Here is a 22,396-nt window from a genome sequence, read left to right on the forward strand (position 1 = left end):
TTTTCAATCTAAACGAATGCTTCATTATACTAATTGATAGCATAACAATAACTAGAACTTTTAGAGATTGTAATTAATTTTAATCACATAGTATTTCTATACTAATCCATAGGTATAATGTGATCTTTTAGAAATCAGGCAATTTTTACATACAATTAAAGTAAGCCAAAGTGCCCTTTTATTTTATGGGGTGTTAATACGGCAGTATAATTAGGCACATAGTGTACTATGAAGATGTTGGGCTGCATTTGGGAGAGATGAAATTTGACCCATCCCGCCTTTCTCTCTCTGCCCGTTGCTACATGGTCATTAACTACTCACTTCTTCTCTCTGGATAGTTATTTCTCACTTGAGAAATAGGAGAATTGGACTAAATAACCTCCAAGATCTCTTATATTTCGAAAAATGGTATTTTGGGAAGAAGGCATTCCTTAGGAAGAAATGACCTTAGATATCTCCATTTGTTTCCTTTAACAACTAGTTGCCTATAACCCCAAATCTAGATCTTTCATTCTCTACTGACATCCAGGAAAGAGGCATATTTAAGGGATAAGGCCTCATACAAAGACCATCATTCAGAAACCACGATCTGGTAAAACATCACTGAACGTGGAAAGCTAACAAAAAGCAAAGGAAGGTAGGCCTGGGCCTCATCCTCTTGACTGTTTTACCTCTCTGTATTTTCTTCTACAAACCCCCATCCTCTCCTTAATCTTGATATGTCCTATGATAGTCATTGTTTTCTTCCAAAATTCATAATGGACAGTATATTGGATCTCATTGTCCTATCACATGTATGTCTAAATCAAAACCACAATGAGATATCGCCTCATGTCTGTTAGAATGGCTATTATTAAAAACAAAAGGTAACAAGTGTTGGTGAGATTGTGGAGAAATTGGAGCCCTTATTCCTTACAACATGCCTCTTTTCATGTCACATTTGAGTAAGCCTCTGTTCTTTGCACTGAATCAGACCTTTGCTATATGAATGATTTGGTTTGCTCAAATGGTTCTGGGTGATAGGAGAAACAGGACTCAACTTCATGAATGTGCTAATGAATTCCTTGCTTTGGAAGTTAATGCTTATTAGCTGACATCTGTACTTTCTTTTTAATATCTGTAGAGGACATTTAAGGATGTCTTTGCTATTTCAATAGCATACCACCAGCAGAACAGAACTAGCTTCAGAAATAATAAGAACTGGCTTTTGTGAGTTTGTCGTCCTTCCAGCTGAGTGGGATTAATCCAGCCTCCACCAGTTTGGACCGTAGCTACCCTCATCCAGAAATCTCTGGCTGCACCACCCTCCTGCTCTGCCTTCCTCCACTTGGAGCTCTGAGTCATTCTCACTGAGTTTTAGTTTGGGACCTTTTAAAAGCTGTTTTTCTGCTGACTGCAATCCATTCTTCCTGCAGCAACAGGATATGAATAGCTCAAACTAATATTTTTCTTTATGTTCCTTAGAAATATACAGGTGGATTTTTTTTAGGCGTCTCAAACACTGCAGGTGAAGGTCATTTATTTATTTACCTTGGTCAGTTCTCTTAGCCTGGCAGAAATGATCTCTCATATCAGGTAGGAAAAAACTAGGCGAGAGAGTAAGAGAATCACTCAGCATCAAGTAGAACCAGAGCCAGAAACTAATTTCCAATTTGGTGGCCTTCACCTTCTTCCCCAAACCCATACTTTATCTGTATCCCGGTTAAATGCGAGAGCTTTGAAGCCAGAAGGCCTCAGAGCAACGCATACTGTCACCTACTGGCTATGCTGACTTGGGAGAAATGCTGTAGCTCCTTTAGCCTCACTCCCCTCATTTGCAAAATGAAGATAATGAACGTGTCTCCTAGAATTTTTGTGAGGATTAAATGAGATAATGTATGTAAATCATTTGGCATGTTGCCTGGTACACATTAAGTCCTGAAAAGTATTTCCTATTACTTCAGTAGCAGTGCATAGCATGATAAATGGCTTATTAAAATTAAGTCAAGTCAAATCTATTAGTAATGTTCAATAAAGTGCCTGTTCTCAGTGCTTTGCTATAAGTCCCAGGAAAATGCAAGAGAAATAGAATACAGCCTTCAATTTTGTGATGCTAATAAAGCCATTGGGTGGAAAAGGGTACCAGTGAAAACTCATTCCTTTAACAAATGCTTACTGAGTGTCTACTAGGCCTCTAGGATGAAATAAAATTTCTACTCTAGTAGAATTTACATTCCAGCTGGGGGGATGGGAAACAATTAACAGTCTTAATAAAGAAGTTATTTGTAAAGTATGAGGGAATTAGATTTTAAAAAGGGGAGATTGGATGAATGCAACTTGAGACAGGGAAGTCAGGTGGACCTCCATGTAAGATGGTATTTGAAAACGACTTGAATGCAATGACATAGTGAGTCACACCACCATAGAATCGGAGTTCATCATGTGGTAAACCACCCAGTCTGCTTGTTATGGGCCCTGGAATTACACTCAAAGTAAGGCATTCCAAGTGGGAGAGAATAGCAAGGTAGAGTCCTTGGTTCAGGTACACATTCATTAAGCAACTATTTATTGAGTGGCTCCTGAGTATTAGGTAATAGAGAAGGCGGTAAGTAGAGGGAAGGACCCAGAACAAAAGTTGGTAGTGTGGCTCATGGACTGCCATGCTTTCTTTCCCCTTCTACATCTGTAAAAAAAATTATTAATAGGTTATATGAAGCATAGGAGCATCCCCAGAATTCCTCTCAGTATATCACTCCAGGAAAGCTAAATCAGCATATCATATTTGACCAATGAGATCAAGTCCATTTTCAAGCTCTGTGCTTTGACACTGCAAGACTTCATGCACATTTAGGACAGATCTTCTATTAAGCGTGTTCTGATGGGCCGGCCAAGTGGCTCGTTGGTTAAGAGTTGGCTTGGGAGCGCGAGCTCTGAGCAGTAGGGCTGCCGGTTCGGATCCCACATGGGCCAGTGATGCTGTGCCCTCTACAGCTAAGATGGTGAACAACAGCTCGACCTGGAGTTGGGCTGCCATGAGTTGCTGGTGATGGCCTAGGCTGCAGTGGGGCTGCAGTGGGCTGCCATAAAAAAATTTTTTTTTTTTTAAAGTGTATTCTGACATTCTGGTCCATGTATAGGTATTTTTATCCTGCTTTCCTTAATATTTTTTCCTGTTGTATTTCTAGTATCTTCTCGCATCAGCCCCTCACCCCAGCAATTTTAGACAATGAGGTATTTTTGTTTACTGAAAATTAGAGCCTTATGCATAAATGTACTGAGAAACTGCCCACATGATGTGAAGAGTGCCCATATCAGATGATCTGTACCATGATGTTTTTTAGTGATAACCAACAGTTTCACACTTATAGTTCTGTTTGTTCTTGTTGATACATTTTAACGTGTTTCAGAGCCTGTATGGTTTGATGTTCTCTCCATCAGTACAACTGACGCTGTAATACTGTGCTTTCTGTCCATATCCTCCAAACCTAGAGGTTCCTTCTGGTTCCTAAAGTGATTATGTGTACAATACTGGTACATTATAAGCTGACTTTTTTTTCTTGTCCACAATGACTTCTTTCATCCCCATTCCATCAAGTTAAAAGGCAAGCAACTCAACTCCTGTACTGCCTAAGTGGCATGTTAAATTACAAGTGTTCCCACACTCTGTAAATAATTGTCAAGGACAGAAAATTCAGTCCTGTATTATTGATTCAGGAACTTGGGCTTTTTAAGTAATATATATATATATATATATATATATATATATATATATATATCACAAGTGAATCAAAGCCAATTACTTTGGAAAGAAAAAAAAAAGAGAGAGTGAGTTGTTTCATCATTACAGAACATTTTGAAGGAATTGAAAAGGCTTTTTCCAAGCTGAGATAAGGTATTCAGTTCACAAGAAAATAATGTTTACCCCCAAAAAGCAAATCTAATCTAATGAATATCAAATTTATGGGTGTGTGTGGGGGAAACTGAGCCTCTATTGATGTTATCACCCTGCTTCCTGCAAATTGGATAATAGTTCTCTAACTCTGAAAGCAGGTGCTCATGGATTATGGTTTGTGTCCCCCATGGCCTCTTTATGTGGTGACAAACTCAGGAATCACACTTTGTGGGGGGATGGGGTGTGGTGGGGATCAGTGCGTTGAAAAACACTGTGGGAAAGACTGCGTAATCTCAGTCGAACCAAGCTTATATGGTGAGGCCACCAGAGACCTAATTGTATCCCTGTGGTAGTGTGGTGCTCCTGTGTTCAGTGTATGCATAACCAAAAGCATGAATTCAACTAAAATAATGCAAACATCAATACACATGCAGGTTGGAAGAAACAAAGGGAGTAAGAGGGAAGGGTTTTACAGGCTGACCACAAAACAGAGGAGGAATGGTTACATTGAAGAGAAATCTATGATGGCAAGGCAGCATGGTTAGTTTTAAGACTAGTTTTGGTGAATATCAAAATGTGAGTGTGTATGGGTAAGTGAGTACGTGGTTTTCCGGATAGGCTCCGACCTACCGCTGGTACTTAGGGGGATGTTTGGCTCATGCCCAGAGACTCTGGAGGAAAGACCTCCAACTCAGTGGAGAGCTTGCTATGGTGGAAGTTAGAAGAAACTGGTCCTGGCTCTGCTTCTGCCATCCTCAGGTTGTACCATCTTGGGCCATAGGTTTTCTCACTCTGAGCCTTAGTGCATGGAGAGCTTATGATTTTCACTATCCTTTTTACAGTTTTCACTATCTCATATTAGCTCCTAACTCAAAAACACGTGCATACGTACACATATTGATATATTCAGGTACATAGGGAGAACTTAGTCTCCTGGCAAAAGGCCTTTCTAGCATTTGGTCCTGTAATTCTTACAAGGACTCTTTGAGTGAGGTGCTATTAGCATTTTCATCCTGCAAGTGAGGAATCAAGCTCAGGCAGGCCCTGCTGCCTTACTCATGGTGAATCTGTCACCAGAGAGTGTAGAGACATCTTAAGCCCAAGATCCTAACACAGGAACAATGTTTTCAACTGCTTTGGGTTTCACACCCTGCAATATTTAGGCTGCTATGAAGATGATTATTTTTATAGTGCCCGAGTCTCTAATATAGTTTCTTCAGTACACTGAGGTACGTAATTTGGGGTAACCTGGGTCTGTGTAGCTGCGGTGAGCTAGATAACATACCTATTCAGTCCAGCTGGTTTGAACCTTAATTAAGGGAAAGAGTCAGGAATGAACAGTCCTGCCATTCTGTGGTGGCCAGGGTTGGTGGTGGGGAGGTCTTCAATGATGAGAGAAGATTGCCTTTCAATCCTTAAACCCCATCACAAACAATTGACTCTATCTAAATACACTACTCATGTCTCTAAACAGGGGTAGTCAAAGAAAATCTCTTTACACATATGAACCCAATGATTTTTTTGCAGGTGTCTTAGCAACACAAGAGAAAGATAGGTAAGGACTTAGAGGCAGAGCTATCGTTTTGAAGACATGAACACAAGTTCTTCGACCATTGCTAATGATTTTCTCATCCTCACAAACTTGTATGTCACTTACTTCCATCCTGTCACCATCAGCATCACCACCGTGATCCTCATCCTCATGGGTGGGTCTTTCCCCATTCTGTTTAGCATACTGGTTCTGATTTAGAACTGCTATTAGTCTGGATTCAACCAGCTGGCTATTAAGTACCAATTAAGTACAGCTTAATATGAAACATTAAAAGATAAGAAAAAAGATGTTTTGTAGAGATGTGGTGTTGGTCATAAGTATTTTCATGGTGACACAAACCCAATTCTTATTGGCTTAAGAGAAAAAAAAAAGTCCATTTAGGGAATCTAAGAATATAGGTGCCTTTAGGCCCCCCTGAATCTAGGAGTCCAAAAACTGCAGTCTTGGCTCTCTCTTTTCTGCCACTCAGCTCTGCTTCCGTCTGTGGGCACTGGCTGTATTCAGCTTCATTCTCTGCAGTATCTTTTTCTGTTGTGGGAAAGAGACCACCAGATGCTAAACCATGACAGCTCTTGTTCAAAAGGAGAGACTTTCCTCCAGTCTTTTGCATATGAGTATGTCAACTCACCCTTGGGCGAATCTTTTTTGCCAAGAGTCTGGGGTACTGATTAACGACCAGCCAGGGTTACGGGTTCCTTTTTGTGCCTGGAGGTTGATCCAACATCTGAGATTGACAGCATTCGTGAGCCTATGGCATAGGGAAATTTTGTTCTCCAAATAAACGTCGGTTGCCCAGGCAAACAGCACATGTTCACTGCACATATGCAGTTATCTATGAATAATTTGTCTATTCCCTCAAAGTGTTTGGAGCACCTGGGAATAGTGGTGAGGATCATTAAATTGAGGTAAATAAATCACGTGATGCAAAACACCAAGGTAAGAAAGAATAAGCTTATTTGTAGAAAACCAGGGTAGTAACAATGGGACCTGAAAAGATAAAACAAAGATATTTACAGTTCCACCTGCTGAGTCAACTAGATGGACTATTAACCATTTAGGGAGCAATATTATTAAATTCATTTGAATTAAACAAATAGTGAAAAGTTGTATTTCTCTCCTTAGAGCCAAGTAACTCACTCTCTTACTTTAACTCTCCCTCTTTCCCCTTCTGTCTCAATTATTATTTTTTTTCAAACATATGTAAATATTTGCTGGGAAATACCTGTTACAGAAACTAGTTTGGACTTGTCTAAATCCTAAGGAAGCACAAAGCCCAGATAGTTAAGCATTAATATCACAGTTGTGATGGCAACATTATCACTGCTTTGCCGTTGTTAACAGTAGACAACCAATTACTGCAGAACTAATTTCCTCCGAGATGATGAGGATGGTAGCTGTGGTTTGAGGCGAGGAAGAGCTGCCTGCCTGTGAGATCTGGGAAACCAAGTGAACGAAAATAGCTCTGGGTTCAGTCAGTCTCATTTAAAAATCAGCTTTAAAAGCCCTATTACTTAAACAAGATGCCATTGTTAATGCTATTATATCCTTTTCAGAAATGTTGTTGCTCCTAATTTGAAACAAGTGCTTCCTTTAGGGTCAATTAAGCAGATGAATGACATTTCTGAGGACCACAGAGTTAACATGTTTGGTTGACAGCCAAGCCAGGGATGCTGGATACGATGACTTAGAATTTGCACTTCCAGAAATAACTACTCTCCTTATTCCGGGAAGACATTGATTGGGTGAGAGAAGAAAACTACTTTATTCGCATTTTCATTTTGCTTTGTTGGAGCATTTACCCTTTTCCTACCAGGAAAAATGAAGATAAATTTATAGAGGGTGTTTGTTTGTTATATCGCTGGCATCCATTCATTTTTCCTGTCAAACAGTATTTTGTTTCTTTTTTAAGGAATTTATGCCACTCTTAGCAATATAGCTTGTGTGAGATTGATCCCTTTCTAAGCTTCACGGATGGGTCTGGGTCGCCTTAAGGCAACTGGGGTGCACAAGGGCCTTTGTGGTTAGATCAGGAGAGGATGCGTGACCTAACCAGTGTTAATGAACTAATAAGAAACGGAGGTTTCCAGTTAAAGGTAAGCCTACTTCTTTTTTTTTTTTTTTAAAGATTTTTATTGGGGAGTTGGGGGGATGGGAACAGTGCTGGGGAATTGGGGGAAGGGGAACAGACAAGTTGCTGTTGTTTTGTTCTTCAGTCTAGTTGTGGAGGACGTTGCTTCACTGGCCCAAGTTGGCACCATCATTGCGCTCTTCTCTGGCGAGGCAGATCAGTCGCCGGCTTCTGGACGGCCGCTCACTGCGGCTGCTGGCCGCTCACGCTGGCTGCTGGCCACACACGGTAGCCCATGGCAACCCACTGCCACAGGGACTGCAGCCTCCGCCGTCGCCGGCAACTCATGGCAGCCCAGCTCCAGGTTGAGCTGTTGTTCAGCATCTTAGCTGTAGAGGGCAGTGTCACTGGCCCTCATATGTGGGATCCGAACCGGGGTCCTCTGGCATCCCAAGCGAGTTCTTAACCATCGCGCCACTCGGCCGGCCCTAAGCCTACTTCTTTAGAAGGCACTACAATGGCAGTCCCTCCCTCTCCATGAGCTGCCAGACAGGCATCTTGTCACCATTAATGAGACTATCTGTGAATGAAACAGAAGTAGAAGCGTTAAACGTAATATTGGGGGGAAAAAAGAAAAGAAAAAGCCAAAACACATTCTGGTTCTGGTTACAATGAGCCCTGAGTTATTGGCTCCTGAAGAGGGGCTTCTCTTGAACTAGCCAGATCCATGAGGTAGTAAATACATGTTCTGGAGGTAGACAGTTTAAATGGACTTAAAGGGGTAGGAAGAGTCCTGATGTAGTTAATCCACAAAGATCTAAAGAAGCAAGTGAAAAATTACCCATAACCCACCCACCCAGACATATTAATCATCCCAATATTGATGAGATGTTAGGTTGTTTTGGATTTTTCCAGATGGATGAGAGAAAAGTTAGGTAATTATTTCTGTGCTCTTAAGATAAAGGAAGACTTTTAAAGTATTTCACCAAAGCTGGAAACTGTAATGTAAAAGATGAATCTCACCTCATAAAAGTTTAAACATTTTATATAGAAAAATAGTAACAAAGTTAAAAAGATGTGACAAGCTTGAAAAAAAAAATATGCAACAGTATATCGGATAAAGAATTAATGCTACCAATGTATAAAGAGCCTTTACAAATTCATAATTAAAAGTTGAATACCCCAGTAAAAATTGGGCATGGAAAATGAATAGGCAAGTCGCATAAGGAGAAATACATATATGAAACCAAATAATCAGCCCTACTTCTGGCAAGGTTTGGGGCTTTGAGAAATTGACTTTACCTCTTTACTTTGCTGTCTCCTTCTTGGTTAAAACAGGCATGATGACACTTGCTTTACAGCATTTTTATAAAGTCAAAATGATGAAAGTTCACGTAAAATATTTCATAAATATGAGGAATGAGATTTAGGAAATGGTCTCCAAATTTACTCCTATGGTTGTCTTACCTCTCTCATTTTGCTTGCAGAGGAAGAAGAACAGCAACAACAAAAAGCCCCTGTGAATTAGAAAGTTTAATGGCATCGTTTGATAGTTAAGTTATTGAGCACATCACAGCATCTCATTTGGGTCAATGGATTGGATGACTAAAAATTTTGAACTACAACTAAAACAATAAGTTTAATGTGGAAGTTTGTGGTACATTGCTATAAAGTAAGCGCTCATAATAAGCCTAGGGAGGAAAATTATTACAATTGCCAAGGGCTAATTCTAGAAAGATAGTATTTGAAATATTTTTTCAGCATTATCTTATTCAATCTTTACAGTAAGCCTATCAGGACAGCATAAACCCTATTATTATTAATTTTTTTCCCTCTTTTTGAAGTTGGAGCCCCCAGAGATTAAGAAACTTGCTCAGCTAATACAGAGCAGAACGGAAGCGTGAGTTCAGGTCAAGTTCACTGCTTGTGCCGCCAGCTCCGCTAACCCTTATGCTATAGTCTAGTATCCATTTTGGATTTTTTTACAATGCCAGAATAATGTGAGGATCATATTCACAACATTTTTCTTTCATTTGCTCTGTTTTACATGTATACCAGTGCCCCAACCCCAATTCAAGACTGGGTGGTAGGCAGATATCTGAGAAGCCAGTAAGTGCCAAGTGTTGTCCTTGATGTTGGGTAGTTTAAAATATGAGGTTAGGCAGACTCTCTGCATACAAGAGCACATTATTTCTCTTTTTCTCAGCTTGCAGCACATGCTGCTCTATTGTTAGGTAGCCACTGGATGCCTTAATATTTACAGTTGCATTGTTAACCTTTCTAAAACTCAGGCTTTGAAATTTAACACTTTTAAGTTCAAATCCTCACTTCACTGCTTGCTACCTGTATAATTGTGTGCAAGTTTCCTCATAATCAAATAGAGACAGTAAAAACAATTTGATAGCAGTGATGTGAGCTTTAATTGAGATGCTTTATACAAAACACCTATCAGAGTACCAGGAGCACAGTGAGCGCTCACCTAAGGATCAGTTTCATAACAATGATTATGGCTGATTTCTGTATTGAAGTCTGAAGCTTCCACATCTGGATGGAAAGCTTTAGCTGTAATTTGGTTTCTTCTAAAGTAACAATGGGCTGAACCCATGTAGCTCTACACAGAAAAAGATAATTTTTAGTCTGAGAACACTAGCACCTTTAAAGAATTTTAGGTTTCATTGTATTTCCACAAAAGAAGAGTGTTGTATTTAACTGAGATCTTCCATCACAGAGCCGGAGTTGCTCAGGAACTCTTGCTTGGGCTAAAATGCCCACGGATTTCTTCATCTCAGGGCAAAGTCAGCAGCAGCAAATAGCCACAGTTGCAATACTGCTATCATAGAATTAAAAAAAGAAAATTCCTCGTGGTCCATTGCATTCCAAGTTATAGATATTTTTATTTGAATATTGAGTCCTCTGACAGCCCGACTGGTTCCCAGAGGAGTCCATCAGGGATGGAAGAGCAACACACTATCTTTCCCCAAAATGAAAATGCCACCTGTTATTAGATCAACGTGGCATTGTGCACAGCAGCATATTTCAGACAAGCACTGATTTGCATAAGGCTTAGAAAACCATCTCTCCATGATGCAGAAACCTTCGCATCCATCCCCCTGACTTATTGCTGTGGTTGGAGGATGGCACACCTCATACAGAGGAGACCTAGTGTGCGGGTTCCACGTGGCTATCAGCACCGCCCTCAGTGTGGCCTTGGGTGCTAGCTGCCCCAGAGCAGTGAGACATCCTGTGCTGCTTAAAAGGACATTAGGAGACTCATTGTTTATTATAATCGGGTTCATTATGTGCAAGTTCTATTTATTTATAAAAATTTTATTAAAGTAGAGTTTTCATCTAATCTTTTATGAGTTTCACTCCTCAGTAACCTCTATAAGCTTCTGGCAGGACACACCAGTATTTAAACTTAATAAGTTGTTTTTATTGGTCGTAGGCTTTCCCTTTAAATAAATCTTTTAAGAAGTTGCCTTAACTCTCTGGTCTTTCAGTCTCAGCTGTTTTCCTCCCAGACGGAAGCTGTTTCCAGGTATGTCATTGAGACTCCTAGGAAACAAACGCTCAGACAGAATTACTAGTACAAAAAATGTGTTGGGGAAGAATACCTGTGAAAGTAAAGGGGAGAAGATAGGATTGGGACCAGAGACCTATCAGAACACAATGCAGATCTGAAAAAGCCTCTAGCGGCGCAATGGGGGCACTTTAGAGCAAAGAGTGCCCATTAGAAGATCCCTGTTTTGGACACATCAGTGGCTTGGCCCTTGTACCAGGGCCTGCCTCGTCACTGGCTTGGGCCACACTTGGTTGAAAAGCCAAGGCCGACCCAAAGGAACTAATATTGCTGGAGGCTGTCAGCTCACCAGAGTCCTGGCAGCTGGGCAGCAGGTCCTCTCTTGAAGTGGGACCTTTGGGGGTTTGTCACTTAACTGCTTTCCTACCAGGGCAAAGCAATATTGTTTTTTCTTAAAATTGGAAGTTTGGAAGACATGAGGAAACATAAGGTGACATGAGCCTCTTCTTGCTCTAAAATCCCTCCTAACTGCAAAATCCCGACTGCCTAATTGAAGGCTGCTGGGAAAATTCTTATCACCATGGTCGGCTTGCAAGTGGCCCCTTCTGGCACAGACAGCCGCGTTGAATTTTCCAGTTAGTCTTGAACCCTAAGAGCCACGTGGAGGCAAAACTGGGTAGCTCCTATTGTCCCCAGTGAGCTGATTGCCAACAATTTCCATAGTTCATTGAGAATTCACTATAGAATACAACTCATAAGTTGTTAGAGATATTGAAACTGCATTTCAGGTAACCAGTTAACCCCACGATCAGTCACCAGGAATCCCTGCTTGAGTGGTGGGATCGAAGGCGAGGCAAATGTCACACTCATTCAGAGGATAAATGTGCATGCTCTGTGAATGCTTGTCACTTATGAGACTTTTCCACAGCACATTTTGTCCCCCATCTCAGCCCCTGCTCTAAGCAAGAAGTTGGTTTTGTGTGTATTTACTACTCAGCAGATATCACCCTGGGCCCAGCATGTGTCTTCAGGTATTCTGCACCTGCCAGCTACATTGCCTGCTTAAAAATGTTCCCTGTAATATTTCATTAGGTAAGGTGAGCTGATTCACTGGTGGTTCCTTTACAAATTGAAATATTTTAGTGCTTAGCTATAGACATAATTAGGGATGTTTAAAATCCCGACCTAGAACTAAGAGCAGTTTTAATCATAAAGCCCTTGTCTCCTAAGCCATTCTCTACTCCTCTCTGTTGTAAAGGACTCTGCTTAGACCCACAGAAAAATATGTACTTCCATAGAAAATCCCTCTTCCACCCAAGAGACTCATTCTTCATCTGAAAAATGATGGAATTGGACTGAGGAACCTTTAATGTCTCATTTAGATCTGTTCCCATATGTTTCGGAGGAAATGTCTGTCCTCCCTGAAGACTAATGAGAAATAATGACAGGCTGCCTCTGCTAGACTCACTCCCACTCATGAAACAGGTGGAATATGGCACCAGGCTCCAGGAGGGAAAGAGGGGACCCTTAAATCAGAGGCCTCAGGATGGGTTGGACACTGTGACCCATGCAAAGGAGCCTGGAAATAACAGTTGTTACTCATCATTTAGTACTTACAAATATGGCCCTAATTATGATCAGTGGTTTACATTTACTGTACTTACCACAGCCCTTTGAGAGTGGTGTCACTGGCCCCGTTTTATAGATGTGCATATGAATCTAACAAAGAAAAGCAACGTGGCTACTGTCATTGGACTCTTAAGAGACTGAGCAAGGTACAGACATGGATTCTACCTGACTCTGCCATTCTCAGTCACCACACTTTGCCTGTCTGGTAGTTTTATTGGCTTATTCATTCCATGCCTAGGTATCAAGAGCCTGTTCCATACCAAGTTTGATCAAAGAGAGGGTGGCTGTTGGGTGGGAGTGAGTGGGCGCTGGAGATGAGAACGTTTTCTGTGCTTCTTCTGATTCTGACCGTCCTGTCTTCACACTGTGACTTTACCCTGTGATGACACTACGGAGTGTTTCCCTTCTGACTATTCTGAAGCCATCGCCTCCTAACGAGGAGCCCTAGGTTGCCAGTATCTTAATAACAGCTTTTAATTCCCGAATTCATTCACTGAAGGGAAGTGTTGGGTATTGCTAGGAGTCATGGTGAAAGCATCGGTTTCTCTGCCTGGAGCACCTTAAAGATTATGAGTGTTCAGTGCAGGGTGAGACAGGCTTTTAGGGGACACAACAGGATGGGAAGTGGTAAGTACTCGTATGTAGGAAAAAAACATAGGTCATATTTTCCACCAATTTTGCACCATTACACTCAAGTCACCATTTCAAAAAGCACGTAACTTTTTTGTGCTTATCTTTGTCTTTGAGCTTATCATACACTAATTTAGTTGTTCATTTTTCAATCTTCCCCACAAAACTAGCCTAGTGGGTTTATGAAGTCATCAGTACCCAAGGTTACCTAGGCACAATCATTTTGTTGTATTTATTCAACAAATACTTAATGGATATAATGATGTGTCACGCATTGTATAAGGCACTGGAAATGCAATGGTGAACAAGATAAATTCTTCCCAGCATGAGCTCACATTCAAGTGAAAAGACAGTTGGTAAATAATCAGAGAGCCTGGCAAAAATGTATGTCAATGCAGTTTCATGCAGTGACAAGGTAGAAAAAGAGAAATAAAGCTAGGTAAGAGGTTAGATGTTCCCTTTAGATAGCATGTTCAGGAAGTCCTTCCTAGAACATGTAAAAATTACAAAAGAGTTACCTCCGGAGCTAAGAATATTCCAGGAAGTAGAAAAAGCAAATAAAAGCATGAGACCCGGGCGAACTTGACTTGTGTGAGGAATAAGAAGCTAGTGGAATGGAATAAACAAAATGTCGGGTGAGAATTCACAGTGCTGAGGTAAGTGGTGAAGTAAGAGTTCGTAGAGGGCCTCGAGGCTCTTGGAATAAATCCTTGCTCAACAACTGTTTATTGAATATTAAGTATGCAGCAGGCGCTGTTTCAGGTGCTGGAAGTAGAGTTAGAAACAAATTAGATGCATTTGTTAGCCTTTGTAGAGCTTGTATTATTGGGGTAGAAACAAATAGTAAGTCAGATAAATTGTATGCATGTAATTTGTTATATATTATAAATAACATATAAATTACATATAATGTATTTATATTATTTATTATATATTAATATATGCAAATTATACACACATCTATATGCAGGATGTCACTATATATATATGTGTGTGTGTGTGTGTGTGTGTGTGTGTGTGTGTGTGTGTGTGTAATAGATTCTATTTATGGAGTATTGACTATTTTGCTCTTTAAACCCATGTGACAGCCCTATGCAGTAGGCATGATTTTTCTCACTGTATGAATAAGAAATTAATGAGAGGGCCAGCCGAGTGGAACGATGGTTAAGAACTGGCTTGGGATGCCAGAGGGCCCCGGTTTGGATCCCACATATGAGGGCCAGTGGCACTGCCCTCATAGTTAAGATGCTGAACAACAGCTCAACCTGGAGCTGGGCTGCCGTGAGTCGCCCTCAACGGCATAGGCTGCAGCCCCTGTGGCAGTGGGTTGCCACGGGCTACCATGTGTAGCCAGCAGCCAGCGTGAGCGGCCAGCAGCCACAGTGAGCGGCCGTCCAGAAGCCAGCGACTGATCTGCCTCCCCCGGGAAGAGCGTAATGATGGTGCCAACTTGGACCAGTGAAGCAACGTCCTCCACAACTAGACTGAAGAACAAAAGGACAGCAACTTGTGTTTCCCCTTCCCCTAAGTCCCCAGCACTGTTCCCATCCCCCCAATTCTCCAATAAAAATCTTTAAAAAAAAGAAAAAAGAAATTAATGAGAAACTGAGCCTCAAAGAAGTCATATAACTTTCCAAAGACTACATAGCTGGTAATGGAAATGGCTGGGGTTCTGACTCAGAAGCCTCTCTCTTTCCCACGGCACTGTAGCTACACTGACACAGTAGTAGCTGGTGCTACCTGTAACACCTATAGGTAGAATGAGCCTGTTTTACACTGTGGAAATTATTTGTAGCTACCCACCAGTGTTCTCCTAATTGTCCTTTAACTTGGCTCTTAAGAAGGTGTTGGCATTTAGTCATTGCTCCTTGCCAAACATTTTGGGAGACAATCCCTTTTGTTTGATGCCAGTAGTACTAAATGGCTGGCTATTCCTGCTGGTTGCATCAGAATCGGTTCCCAGTCAGGGACTATCAGCGGATGCTGGGCAGGGAGACAGAAAGAATGCAGCTCTCAGAGAAAATGTAGAGAAGCAGAAATGAAAAGGAAGAAATAAACAAAAAAATCCTTTTATGAGCTATTTTATCAAAGCAAGAGTAAAGTGTGCGCACACACACACACACACACTCCTCTTATCACTCATACAAAGCCAGACATCAAGAAGAAAGTAAAAGAGAGGCACCAGGACAAACCAAATCCATGGCTAAAGGTTTGAAAAGAAATACATGATGGGAAAGGAAAAATAAAGATAAAAAGACCCCATGCTCTGAAAAGTCATCAATGAGTGTGAGTGGCTACTCGAGTCAATGGGGCTGTACTTCTAATGTTTTGGCAGAGTCTTTAACTGTGTTATATATGTGAATTCCTGGACCATGATTAATTTGGGTCTCAAGATGGACTCCAAACTCCTTAGTAAAGTCTGTGTGGAAGCTAAATGGTGAAGGGGTTCTGGGAAGGGACTGATGGGCAACTACTGGGCCATCACTGCCTTGTTACACGAAAAATCAGTGCAGCTAAGGAAACAAAGACCAAAATTGAAAATGACAAAAATAGGGCCGGCCAAGTGGCTCATTGATTAAGAGTTGGCTTGGGAACACGAGCTCTGAGCAGCAGGGCTGCCGGCAACCAGCGTGAGCCGCTGTGAGCGGCTGCCCAATGGCCGGTGACCCATCTGTCTCACCCGGGAAGAGCGCAATGATGGTGCCAACTTGGGCCAGTGAAGCAACGTCCTCCACAACTAGACTGAAGAACAAAAGGACAGCAACTTGTCTGTTCCCCTTCCCCTATTTCCTAATGCTGTTCCCTCCCCCCAATTCCCCAATAAAATCTTAAAAAAAAATAAGAAAATGACAAAAAGAAAGAAAGAAAGAAAGAAAGAAAGAAAGAAAGCAAGCAAGCAAGCATCTATTTGAAAACTATAATGTCTGGAATAAGAGACTTTAATACCATCAAGAAGTTAGTAAATGCTGGTGCTGCAGAGTGTGCATTTTCAGTGGGAGTGAGATCTCTCACAAGGATATGAAAATTAGTTCTAGGTGGGGGATGAGATGAAAGAAATCTTGGTCTTTTAGTGTATAAAGCACAGATGTGCATATGATACATAAACAGATCTACAGTAGGCTTGTGATATTAAAATGTCATGAGGAACTAGCAAAAATTGTATGAAGTTTCCTTAGTGAAGAATAATGAAAAAAAAAAAAAGGTTGAGAAACACTGCTATAGAGTTACCCATTTATAGGTGGGAAAAAGAAAGAGAACAGATTGAGAATGGGTTCACATATAGAATCCTGTACATAACGTTACAAACTGTTCTCTGCACAAGCAGACAATTTTACCTCTGGGTCAGATTACGTCTGTTCTCTAATGACTTTAATTTATTAATCCCCAGCTCTTGTTTCTCTTTTCCTCTCTTAATACCTTAATGCATTTATAATCCAAATTATCCAATTTAACTCGTAAAGATTACCCTTCTCATATTCATTCATTTGACACATACTGAGGCCATACTATGTGCGAGGCACTCTTGCCTAGGCAGTGAACAGACGAAAATAATCAGGTAAATGACTAAGTAACCAAGCTGATTACAGAGAGGAATAACTGCTATCAGGAAATTCCACAGTTGCAACATTGACGGGGGATTAGGAGTGGAAAAAGAGTGCTTATTTAGATGTCGTGGTGAGGAATTTTTTTTTCTAAACTGGGCACACCTGAATAATTTTTATTTCATCAGTAATTCTTTGTCATTTTTAAATAGGTAAAAATTAGATCTGAAGGGGAAAGAATGAACTAGGATTCGAATCATGCCCTGCCATTATTTCATTCTTAGATTCTCATTCATTTACCCAAAAAGCATTTATTCAAATCTAAATTTTTTAACAACATGTATGCTAGTAGTCAGTAGGCACCTATTCTTCAATTCGTTCAGACAACAATTATTTGTTGCATTCCTATTTGGTGCTGTATGCTAAATGTTTATGACATTCAATGAGCCAAAAATAGATCATGCCTGATGGCTGGCCGGCGGTGTCGTTTTGATATCTTAAATTGCAATGTTTATTAGCCATCCAAGTATAGATGGTAAGTAGGTAGTTGAATGTGCCAGTCTAGAATTTGTGAGAGAGTTCGGGCCAGGAAGTCCAAAGCTGGGACTCATCAGCAGAGAGGGGAAATGCAAAGCCTGAGGTGGTTGGCTTCACCAGGGAAGTGAGCATAGAGAAGTGAAGATCAGTGTCCGAACCCTGTGACACTTCAATATTAAGAAATTAGAGAGAAGAGAAGAAACTAGCAAATGAATCTGTGAAGGAGGCATCGGTGAACTAAGAGGAAAATCAAGGAAATGTGTTCTTCTGGAGTCCAAAGGAAGAAAATGCATCAAGGACATAGAATAACAGACTATGTGAAACACTGTGCTAAGTCAGTTAAGATGAGGACTGAGACCTGACTGGAACATTTGGCATCACGGAGATCACTTGTGACCTTGATATAAGCAGTTTTGATAAAGTCTGATTGGAATAGGTTTAATAGAGACTAGGAGGAGAGTAATCAGAGACAATAAGTATAGACTTATTTAGAAGAGCTTTGCAATAGCAGGTGGTCAAGGAATGGGCTGGAAACTGGCAAGAAAAACAGGGTAAAAAGAAGGGTTGCTAAGATTGGAGAAATAATAGCATGTTTGCGTACTGATGAGGATGAGGTAATGGTGAGTGAAAAATTGATAATGTAGGGAGGGTCGGTTTCTGGAGAGTTGTTCTCAAGTAGGTGAGAAGAAGCGAAATTTCTTGTAGCATGCAAGTGGGAAGCTTAGCCCTGAGGAGCAGTGCAGATATTTTGTGTATGGTTACAGACGGGCAAGCAGAGGACGTGGATTCAGATACTGGGGGGTGGGGATCTATGAAGGGCATCTGTGGAAGTTCTCTTATTGCTACTTCAATGTTCCCAGTGATTTAGGACACTAGAGGAAGATCTCAGTTCCCATACCACTGATAAGCTGTATGATTTCAAGTAAGCGATTCAATGTCTTTGAATCTGTTTCCTCTTCTGTGAAATTGGAATGAAATATTTATCTCTAAGTGTGATAATGAAAATTAAATGTGACATTATATCTTAAAAAAAATACTACCCTGGTACCTGCACCATCAATTAATGTCGGCCAAAATTGACCTCAGTATGAACCCCAAAGAATTTGCATCTTAAATAGCACATGTCCCCTAGATTTCAGTCAGAAGGACTTGTGTCAGTATAGGAAGGCAACCAATAGCTAACAACAGCATGAAATGAAGATGAAATCGGTTTAGTCATTAAGAAGTATATTTATAAAAAAATGTTTTGCTACCTTTGTCATCTGGTCTATGACCAAGAACTCACTATATGGTAATAACTATGTATAGTGCCAGGTGGGTACTAGTGAGGGGGATCACTTCTTATATAAATGTCTAACAACTATGCTGTACACCTGACATTCACATAAAATAATATTGAATGTCAACTTTAATTGAAAAATTAAAAAGGGGTGGGGAGATAAAGAAGAATATGAGGTTCAGACTTCCAGATATAAAACAAGTAAGTCTTGGGGAAGTAATATATAGATTAGCAAATATAGTCAATAATATTGTAACAACGTGGTACCATGTCAGATGGTTGCTGGACTTATCATGGTGATCACTTCATTAGCATAGGGAATATAATCAATAATATGGTGATAACTCTGTATAGTGCCAGGTGGGTACTGTTGAATAACTACGATGTACTCCTGAACTAACATAATATAGTATGTTAGCTACATTTTAATTAAAATCTTTAAAAAAAAGAACTCACTAAAATGTTTTAGCCACAGTTCTTCTCCTCACACCTGCTGGTACCCACCAGCTTGCAAGTGACAATGATACAGTGAACATGGGGAGAAAACAAATGTCAATGTTCAGTCTCTTGTCCCAAACTAAATGTTCCAGACATGCGAGATATCACCATGATTAAAGTGTCAAATGGCCCCTAATCACATTAAAATGAAATGTGACCAGAGCACACCAAGAAACGGGACATCCCTTTCACCTTTTCTCTTTTTCACCTAGTAGCAATATCTATCTGCTATATTCCAGATGATATGAATGTCTATTCGTATTGTGGGAACAATGAGATGACTTGCATTTGACAGATCTTATTATGCTAGAAACCAACCTCTCTAAAATTAACATAGGCTCTTATTAGAAGCAATTATGCGAAAATCCTCTGGTGCCTGAAATTTCAAGTCAAATCCCTTCCTCATATCCTTCTTTACTCTCTTTCCTCTATGTATTTTTTAATGGGGATATAATAGAGGACTATAGTGCAGACAGAACTAATACCAGGCAAGCTAAAATGTTTATCCATTATCTGTATTTACCATCACATACCAGGCACCCAGGATACTGGAAACTGAAACTATAGCTCAGGGTCTATGGTTCTTTATGAAAAAGGCATTCTGTCTCTATTTTTGAATCTATAAAGTCAACACTAGGAAAATAGGGCGTTTGCACTGCTCAATGTTTTTTGTTGTTTTTTTTCAATCGCCCAGAATAGTACCTCGTAGATACCAGGTGTCCAATAAATATCTGTTGGATAAATTAACAGAGTTACTAGCCCTTTGGTGAAATGAAGCCTGCCATTATAAATTATTTACTAATAATCTTGGGAATAACAGCCCCTTAGATCAGGGTTTTTTTTTTTTCTTTCTTCACACCCCATCTCCAGTGAACATCCCCAAATTAAAAAAATGGCCCAGACTCCGTAAACTCTTTAGCCCTCTTGAAATCATAATTTAGGAAGTTTCCCTCATAATTCAACTGATTAAATGTGGGTAAATGTGGAAAGGAAACAATGTATCCAAGACACACCTATAACCACGGGCATGTTTTTAACGCGTCTATGGCCTAGTCAACGGCTTATATGTGAATCTTGAATATTTTACTGTGGAAATTTAGGTTTGTCCCAAGTTGGAATATAGGGTAAGTTTGCAATAGTCAAAGTAAAATAAGGATACAAAATATTAACTATGGCTTCAATTTTTGACACTTAAAATCGCCAGTTTTCAGTTTATTTCAAGCAAAACTCTGAGATGATTGCCAAAAGGGCAGTCAGGTGTATGATTTAGACTAGAGATCATAAAATCAAATGTCTACAGCGAATAGACAGATTAACATGTGTGAACTGGCACACATCTTAATGAAAAGCATTTCAATCAACCTGTTTTTAAAAATATATTATACCATGCACTAAATAAATACATGCACAGTTAAGTCCAGCTTCTAAATTATTAATATTATTGTATCATGAGCAATGGGCGAGCCAGAAGTAATCCAAGTACAACTATATAAGAAACAGAATTATTTGTTTAGAGGTGGAGAAAAAGAAGGCAGGCTACATTCTTATCCTTTCAATTGTGTACTTTTAGAAGTCAAAGTTTCTCTATTTATAATGGAGGTAAATTAAATAAAAATCTCTTGAGTAGAAAGCCTTTTTTTCCCCCCTTGACAGCATGCCATACCCTAAGAACAGAGTTTTACATTAAGCAGAAAGCATGAGTTTTTAAAAGATAAGTATCGGGGGAATAGAAACTTGTTAGTAGTAAGTCACTATTATTTCATGTATGTGGGTTGGACAGTAAGCAAGGAATTGAAGTTCAGAAATGGAAATATACATAGCAAAGGATCATTTCATAGTGATTTGTTCTCAAAGATTCAACTACTCCCAGATTGAAAATGACAAGAAAGCAATGAAATCTTCAATGGCACAGCATGGGCAATAAGCAGTATGCAAACCTCACTGCATGTCAGAATCACATGGCATATTAAAAAAAATACATACTCGGGCCTGCTGAGTGGCGTGTTGGTTAAGAGCTGGCTTGGGACGCCAGCTCCGAGCAGCAGGACCCTGGTTCGGATCCCACATTGGGCCAGTGACACTGCCCTCAACAGCTAAGATGGTGAACAACAGCTCGACCTGGAGCTGGGCTGCTGTGAGTCGCCGGCGATGGCATAGGTTGCCATAAGCTACCGTGAGCGGCTGGCAACCGGTGTGAGCTGCCAAGAGCCTCCGTGAGCGGCTGTCCAGAGGCTGGCAAACAATCTGCCTCACCCGGGAAGAGCGCAATGATAATACCAACTTGGGCCAGTGAAGCAACATCCTCCACAACTAGACTGAAGAACAAAAATGACAGCAACTTGTCTGTTCCCCTTCCCCAATTCCCCAATAAAAATATTTAAAAAACAAACAAACAAACAAACAAACAAACAAACAAACTACATGCTCCTTATCTTCCTCCACCTACTACAAACACACTTCAACAGCCCCCTGCTGAGATTTTGGTCCAGTACGTCTGTAGCAGGATCTCTGTTTTTAAAATACTCCCCTAGGAAATCTAATGCAAGGGTTATTTGGAAGACTTTGTTTGAAGGCATATAATCCATTCAGAAGCTCAAAATCCATCTGTAGCCAAAGACTTTGGAACTAAACAACAAAGAAACCCCCAGGGTGGGGGGAAGATAAATCCAATAGCAATAATGAAGAAAGAGGTGGAAGAAAATTGTGAATTTGTCACTGAAATTTTAATAACTAAAGGCATTGTAGTAACTACAGTGTATAAACATTTGGAAGGGGAAGTGTTTTGAATGTATGTATTTATTACACAAATATATATTTAGTGTTTAATCAGATTGACTATTAAAGGATTTTGAATGTCTAACCTACATAGTGTTTGGAAAAATTACAGTCTCTATGCAAGAATGGGAAATGGGTTTCATCTCATGTGCTAACACTGTTTATTTGGCAGTGGTTACCTGGAGTGCGCTGTTGACAGATAGAAATGGACTTTACCTGGGCTCAGAAGTCAACTGTGCAGTAATCAATTAGTGTGTCTGACCTGGAAACAGGTGACTGTCATTATACGCATGACATAGATTTTCTTTTCCAAAGCTAGTCTTCTTGTTGTATTTGTAAGGTAGATCAAGAAGATATTTTAATGCTTCCATTCTACCTCTCAAATGGGTGCATTGTAAATTGCACTGGCGCCCAGAACAATTCTAGGCATTGTTGATGCTGAATAATCAGTGTATCCTGGAATTGATGTCTTCCCTTTAATTCTTTTTTTTTTTT

The 22,396-nt window shown here is 40.2% G+C and overlaps 1 pseudogene; it reads right to left on the reverse strand.

Moving 5' to 3' along the window:
- Positions 1-4,510: 4,510 nt before the first annotated feature.
- LOC109392756 (nicotinamide phosphoribosyltransferase-like) overlaps positions 4,511-22,396 on the reverse strand; it is a 127,598-nt pseudogene continuing 109,712 nt past the window's right edge.

The sequence above is a fragment of the Hipposideros armiger genome, unplaced genomic scaffold (genome assembly GCF_001890085.2).
Source record: "Hipposideros armiger isolate ML-2016 unplaced genomic scaffold, ASM189008v1 scaffold_11, whole genome shotgun sequence".
In the NCBI taxonomy this organism is placed as follows: domain Eukaryota; kingdom Metazoa; phylum Chordata; class Mammalia; order Chiroptera; family Hipposideridae; genus Hipposideros; species Hipposideros armiger.